An 8,221-nucleotide genomic window follows, 5' to 3' on the forward strand; every position below is an offset into this window, starting at 1 on the left:
TTCAAGAGTATTTGAAATTCTATTCTATTATTTGTTAGTGGGAGGTTACAAGTCTTTCTATTATTTTAACAAATAAAGAAATATTTCTAATAACTTGAATTATTATCATTACTACTATAATTTTTGAAATTTCTAACAAAATTAATAACGGTAAGAGGTAAAATATTTTCTGTTATTATTATTATCATCATCCATAAGTAATAAAAGGGCGATGATGATGTTCTTTACTGGCATCTTTAGACTTTCTAATAGAAGAATATTCTCTACTTTCCCAAATTTACAGTCATATAGATTTGAAGGCCACAGTTTAACTACCTTGTACATTTTCATGCCCGATGTCTATCGAATAGTGGGTTTTGCTTGTTGTACTTGCCCTTATAAATTTGCCTCCTATTTCTTTTTGCAATAATGTGAGTCATGTTCAGTTATATATCCTGCTGAGGAACTTCTAAAGTTATAAAAAGTAAGCCTCATCTCTACTCTCCAATCTTGGACCTAAGATGTTGCTTCATGTTTGTCTCGCCTTTTTTCCTTGCCAAATCCCTCAGCTACCCCAAATAAATGCCCGGTAAACAGAGAAAAGTTTCAACTAAAGAAAACCTGGGATCAAGAGAGACCTTCTTGCCGCCATAATATGTACGTCTGCTGCAAAGTACGATCCTGTGACCAAGCCATGAGAGATACAAAATGGGTTACTTTCTTACCCAACTTCAGAGGCCAAGGGCAGTCCCTTGCCTTATTCAAGTCCCAGGCGTTATGAAGAGCACACCAAGGTTTAATATCCCCAATCACTCCCAGGACTAGAAGTCAGAGTACAGGCCTACATCCTTACCCATTTCCAGCCTTGAAACACAAGCGAAAGCTGTTGATTAAGGATCAGCATGAACAGGGATTGAAAACCTCGAGCTAAGCACTACACTAGATAAGAAGTAAAGGGAGTCGAGGGAGAAAGACATTCAGTTAGGCCTAGAGGGAAAAGAAAGCTGGGAGATGAGTAATTTTTAATAACATTATGCCGGTGGAAGGCATTGCATTAACTTCTATAAGAATGACTCTCGGTGTGCTAGGATCTGGTGTGTGAAGAAATTGTCCTTCCAGATTTCACCCTGGTGAATCCATGTTATGTACATATTACTTGTAACCAGTTCTTCCTAGAGGATATTTGTATATATCTTTGTATGTAGAATTTTCTGACCTATCTGCTGATGTATATATCATGTTTTGTCTCATATTTGTTGCATCTTAATCCTCTTGTACAAATGTAAATGAAATGAAAATTGCCGGTCAGATTTGATCTTTGTAAGTGCGGAGGTCGCTGTCATGACTCAAGCGTTACTTTGCTGTCCACTCGCCTTAATGTACTATGAGTCTTACAAGCAAAAAAATATATCAGTTCTCAGTTTTCAGTTTTCTGTCATTCATACCCTAAAACTGGTAACCTACCCGATTGGACGTTACTTTACAGATTTGGCTACGCCATGAACAGATTCAATACAGCTCCGTTGCCTTAAGAAAAGCCTTTAATGGAACCATACGACGCTTCTGTTAGGCTTTCTGAAAGTTTCTCTACCGGGTTGACATCAAAATGCTACTAATGGACTCAAGAAGGCGTAAATATTTTGTCTTTTGGCAGTTTTCCCGAGGGGCTTAGCCCTATAATTTACATGTACACGACCACACAGGAACCCGATACCATTAAAAGACTAACAGTGGCACATATGGCATTTTGGTTTATGAGAAACACAATGCAGCATAACAAGATAAACAGTTCCTCCGAACCCCCATCCAACTCAACGGGTGCGACTGCCGCAACCGCCAAGATGCAAACTCCCTTAACACCGCCACCACATCACAGGCATCGTTCGGCCAGAACATCAGGATGCTGCTGTTTTCGTAGCAGATTATGGCCTCATAGTTTCTCTGGGCGGATATTCTTTTCAGGGTGGCATGGATGACGGATAAGGAAGCCAAAGCCATCATCCTGGATACCTAACTGGAGGATGCTTTCAACCGGATCTTCCAATGGTTGGACTCACAATAAGGACAGGTACATTATGATGATCTCTGGAAGAAGCTCGTTGGTACATACTACCTTTCCGTCTCCGTGAGGGCACAGCGAGTACTCTACCTAGGCACTCAAACACTAAGGGAAAACTCACCTGTGGACGCCTGGGATGAACTGGTTGGTCTTTCGATGCTTTCAGATGTCTACACAGACAGTTGATGGAAGGAGATTAGCTTGTCCGGGTAGATCTTTCTGCGATGCCTACCCACGATGTTAAGGCCCAGCTCATCGATGTGGACACACTGCCAATAAACGATCTGTAACACAAGGCCCAGAAACTTCAAGAGGCCTCCAGCTCCTCCAGGCATGTTTATCAACCTTTTCAAGGAAGAACTTGGTGAAGCAGACGGTTTGGGCAAGACGAACAGACAGGAGATCAACGCCGTGCACCGGAAGAGACCACCGCCGCCACAACAACAAAATAAGCCTTACCCAGCCTGGGGTTACTATCACTAGACGTTCTGGAAGGAAACAATGAGATGCAGGTTTCCAAAAAACTAGGAAAAGGACCACCCCTAACATCGAACATGGCTGCTAACATCATGGAATCATATCAGATGGGGTTTCACCTCTGTGACTCGGTGTCAGGTCTGAGGATAATGGTAGACACCGGTGCCCTCCACTCAACGTTCTCTCCTTCAAAATAAGATGGCGACCGCCCCACTAATGCCAGTATTTGTGAACGGTAACCCCATGCTGCTATGGGATCAGGACCCTGGAGATATCCATCATGGAAAGCTCCTACACCTAGCTTTTCATCATCGCTGATTTCAGACGTCTGGTACTGGGAGCAGATTTCCTTGCTCCGTCCAATCACTGCTGGCCAAGGCAAACCCACCGTATACTCACTCTCCCCTCACCAATACAACGCGTTACTGCATGAGTTTTCCTATGTTTTCAAGCCGAAACTCCACCAGTTGCCTGGGTCCCTGGCGAAACACTGCAATTAACATCACATTGCCACTATGAGGCCTTCACACATGCCAAATTTCGCCAGCCATTCCCTCAGAGGCTTCATGATTCCAAGAACACATTTGCCGAAATGAAGCTATACCAGAAAGCACTTGGAGGGCCTTCAGGGACTATTGTGGCTTCAACCTTATCACAACGCCAGACCACTACCTCCTGCCAAACGTGAAGGAACTCAACCGCGCTTTTCACAGGTCAAAGATCTTCACAAACCTGGATCTCCTCAAGTAATGCTTCCAGGTCCCAGTCCACCTAGATGACATTTCGAAGACGGCCCTCATCACACCCTTCGGAATACACATATTCTCCTTCACCTTTGGCCTCATGAATGAAGGGGATACCTTCCAGCACCTGATGGATAGCATCCTCAGAGACCTGCCATTCTACTTTTGTTACGCTGACGACATCCTCATTTTCTCCAAGTCCCAGGAGGAACACAGGGACCACATCTATATGGATTAGTTGTCCATTTCGACAAGTGCACTTTTTGTGTGGAGAAGGTGGACCTCCAAGGACACAAGATCTTTTCAATGGCCAAGCATCTGATGACCTCCATGATCGAGGCAGTGAAGATCTTCCCAACGCCGACAATGGTCAAAGCTTCTCCTGAGCATTACCTTTTGACAAGCAAGATCAGCTGTTTCGGGGCACCCGACGACCTCACTACCATCTGCGTCCCGGCATTCCTGTCTGAACTGTGAGCTTCCCTTACCTGCCTGATGGAAACATCACTCCACGCACAACAGCATAAATCTCCATGGCTAACAGCACAGTGGTAAAGATCCCTGTTCAAGGAAGGCCACCCTTAAGGCCCATTGTACTGAGGAGAATTGGAAGGCACATTTACCATGTGTCCTACTCGGCCTTCAGACCACCTCAAGAGTGAATGGAGAGGTCTCCTCGGTGGAGAAATTTTATGGTTAAACGCTGACTATGCCTGGGGAGTCTTTCCTCACAGACAATATCAACCAACACATGCGGATCTCAAGACTGTGAGATCACCTGAAGATTCTCGCAATGCCTCAAGACCTTTGCTGATATAACCAAGCACTTCAGGCCAAAGGGTCATGACCCCTGCAGCCACGTCTTATACAGGAAGTAAGCACAACAGGCTCACTTGACACGGCTGTACCGAGGACCATACTGTATCGTAGAGTGTACCACCTCATGATCCCCATCCAAGAAGATTGGGTTACCGTCGACAGGCTGAATCCTGCATTCTTGACAGAGGACGACAAAGTCACAGATTCAAGAAGAGGCCACACAAGAGTACCACCCCAAAACAAGCTACCACCCATTCAGTACTGTAAGTGTCGGCAATGGACAGTCAAGCGCCTCAGTACCCTTCCCAGCAATTATTTCTGTTGAACAACACGTTGGATGAATCAACGGCCCAGACACCCCAGAAAACAGGTCTCAAGAACTTGGGGGCGCTTTTACATTCCTCGAAGAAACAAAGATAGATGGGGCTCAAAAATTATCAGAAACAGTTAATGTAAATAATCCTTGTTTTGTAGGGGATGTATTTTAATTACATTATAGTTCCAGATTTCGCTCCGCCGCATATGTGTTATGTACATGGTATTTCCGAACCAGTACTCACAATGAGATATTTATATATATCTTTTTATGTTTTGTCTCATATTTGCTACTTTGCAATCTCTTGTAAAACAGGTAAAAGAAACAGAAAACACCAGCCAGACTTGACCTTTGTGAGTGTGTAGGTCGCTGTCTTGACCCAGGCACTACTTTGCCATCACCACGAATCAATGTACTTTGAGACTCCCAATCAATGAACATGTCAGTTCTCAGTTCTCTCTCCTTCGGGCCTTCACAGTTGCATTTTCTTGGAGCACCAATTTGATTGACTTACCCTTGTCCGAATGCGTAAGCTACGCGAATATGCACTTGGGAATTAGTTAGATAGTTGGTGGATTTTAGAAATAATCTTGTGTACAGTTAGAGGTATAACAAGAGGAAAGGTTGCCTTATACAGAATTACGCCAATATTACTGGAAAAAAAATGGTCAAGAACATTTCTGCATCTGCTTTTTATTTGTATAGTTTATTATGGATACAAGCTAATTTTGAGGGGTTGAATTTGTGTTGATGGTTTTTTTGTGCAAGGCAGTCAGAGTGGATGCCCAATGAGAGGTGTATAGAGTAAACAGCTTCCTTTCTTTTGTTTATTTCTTCCTCTTCAATCATAATGTAAAGGTTTTGTTGTTGTTTTGAAGTTTACCAATAATACATTAGGTTATTCTTGTATTCCTCGGTGAAGAAATTGTATGCATTGTATTTGTAATTTGTATTTGTATTATCTGTAATTATTGTTATTTCTTGTGCCCAAGTTTTTATGCACTTGTGACTAAATTACCTCGCCTCAATAGATAAATTAATGTAAATTATCATTACCGTGCTAGGCTGTATATACCATGCTAGGTGGTATATTTTGGCAATCCATATTTGCCAGCTGTTATACTCGTATAAGCAGATGAGTGACTTGGTAGAGTAATGAGAGCTTTAGGTGTGGAGAAAATGGCCCCCTAAATCTCGATGAAGTCACTGGCAGCAGGATGATGGAGTAGGATTAAGACGATGGCCTAACTGTCTCTTCGTCCTTTACCCCTGATGCCTGGCTGTTGATATTACTAGAATTAGTATGAACCAGCATTGGTCACTTGACTTAGTTAGATAGGCACTGCGTATCACAAGGAACTGGCAATCTTTTGATGTATTCAGCCAATGAATCCTCTGGGGATTTAATAAGTCATGGAAAGAGAAGATGACAGAATTGCCCCCAGTCCCCGGCATGGCGGGGTGCTAAGAATCGCACGGTTTACAAATACTAAGAAAAAAATCAAAATAGGTAATTGGAAGGTTAGAAGTGGAGTGAATTTGTGAAATATAGTTTGGACATCTTGGTCCTAAGTGAAACACGTTGTAGGGAGATTGGTAAGGAAACTTTAGACCAAGGCAATATATATATCTAGACAGGAAGATCAGATGGAGTTGGAAGAGATGGGGTAGGAATGACGATGACACCAAGAGCAGAAAAGGCATTAACCGAGTAGAGAGCTGTGAATAGTAGATTGTTACTAGCAAAGTTCAAATCACAGGAATGCAATATGAGTATTGTAGTTTGCTGTGCCCCAACAAATGATTCCCCTGAAAAAAGGAAAGATGAATACTATGTAGAACTGCAGAGGGCGATAGATGATATCCCTGAGAGAGATATAAAAATTGTGATTGGCAATTTCAATGCTAAAGTTGGAAGAAATAATCAAGGGATAGAGAATGTGATGGGTGTCGAGGGTCTTGGCGAAGTTGCAAATGAAAATGGAGTACATTTCATAAGTTTCTGTTCAGCAACCAGTCTTGTCATTGGAGGTACTCTTTTTCAACACAATAATATCCACTAGTATACATGGACTTAACCATGTGGCATTTACAAAAATCTGATAGATCATATTGCCATTAAAAAAGAGAGAAGGAGGACTCTGAGAAATGTAAGAAGTTATAGAAGTTTGGATATTTGTAGTAATCACCAGCTCCTCATTGCCACAGTGAACTTAAAACTGAAAGCACCTAACAGAAAGATGGATAGAATTCCTAGGTTTGATATAACTAAGCTTTCTGAAAAAGAGCACAGGGAAACATTTGCAATTGAATGTAGGAATCAATTTGCAGTCTTGGAGACTTTAAGAAACAGAGAACAGACAATTAATGAAAAATAGTGTGATATTGAGAACATATATCAGTCAGCTGGTAGTTAAATCTTAGGACACACAGTTACAAGGAGAAAGCCATGGATATCAAATGATACAGGGATACTATAAAAAGGAGACAAAGACAGAAATTGATTGTTGAAAGTTTTCAAGGAAGTAATGAAAATTAAAAGGTAGAGCATGCTAAGTATTCCAGTATTGACAGTGAGGTCAAAAGAAAAGCCAGGAATGACTGGAGAGAATATTTGGACAGTAAAGCAGATGATGCTGATTATGCTATAAATTCTGGAACTGGCTATGGTGTAAGAATTGCTCATAGAATTATTAATGGAATTTCAACTAGGGCAAAGAAGCAGAAGCATATACCCATCAAAAAGAGAGATGGGTCTGTTATAGCAACAAAAGATGAAGAAAGGCAATGTTGGATGAAACACTTTAGTGAGATTATGAACAGAAGATATGAAGGGAATAATTTGATTGATATACCTGAAGCTGATAAAGACCTTGATGTGCCTATGAATGAATTCAATGTGTTTGAAGTCGAAGCTATTCTAAAAAACTAAAGAGATGGAAAGTCCTGGGATATGGTGGAATAACGACCGAGATGATTCTGATTGAAAATTAAGTAACTCCTAGACGGCTTATTTTGGTAGAATATGGCATGCAGAGGAAAACCCTGATGGATGGGAGTGTTGGTGAACATAGCAAAAAAAGGAGACCAGACTGATTGCAACAATTACAGATGCATAACACTTAGGTCAGTTGTTATCAAAATATGTAGTATAATTATTCTAAAGAGACTGGAGAGAAAGATTGATGAAAAGCTGAGGGATGAACAAGCAAGATTTAGAAATCCCCTTCTGATGGCATTTGTAGACTATGAAAAAGGCTTTGATAGTATGCACCAGCCAATTTTGTGGAGAGTCCTGTGTTATTATGTAATTCCTCTTAAATATGTAAATTTGAATTAAGTCTGTTCATGAGCATAGCAATACAAAGTTAATGTTAATGGCGTCATATCAAATGAATTTCCAGTGAATGGCGGCATACTCCAAGGAAATGTGATGTCATTTATTTTGTTTATACTCCCCATGGATTTTGTAATGTGTAGAACAGTTGGAGATTGGGGAGAAGGATTAGACTGGATATGTGATAGGACTTAGAGTATGCTGATGATGCTGCCATTGTTAGCAGAACACCACAGGATTTACAATGCTTGCTAACCAGAATGCATGAAATATCACACGAGTTGGTTTGAAGATAAATTGAAGAAACACAGAGATGATGAGAACGGAGTATGCAATGGAAGAAGAAATATCATTTAGTGGAAGGATTAATGAGGTAGAATCATTGAAGTATCTATGAACTATGATCTCCAGTACAGGGTTCTTAAAAGTAGATTATAGTGAAAGATTGAAAAAGGCATATCAGACAATGGGTAGGTTAAGTAAGATTTAGA

This window comes from Palaemon carinicauda, chromosome 16, assembly GCF_036898095.1.
Source record: "Palaemon carinicauda isolate YSFRI2023 chromosome 16, ASM3689809v2, whole genome shotgun sequence".
Lineage (NCBI taxonomy): Eukaryota > Metazoa > Arthropoda > Malacostraca > Decapoda > Palaemonidae > Palaemon > Palaemon carinicauda.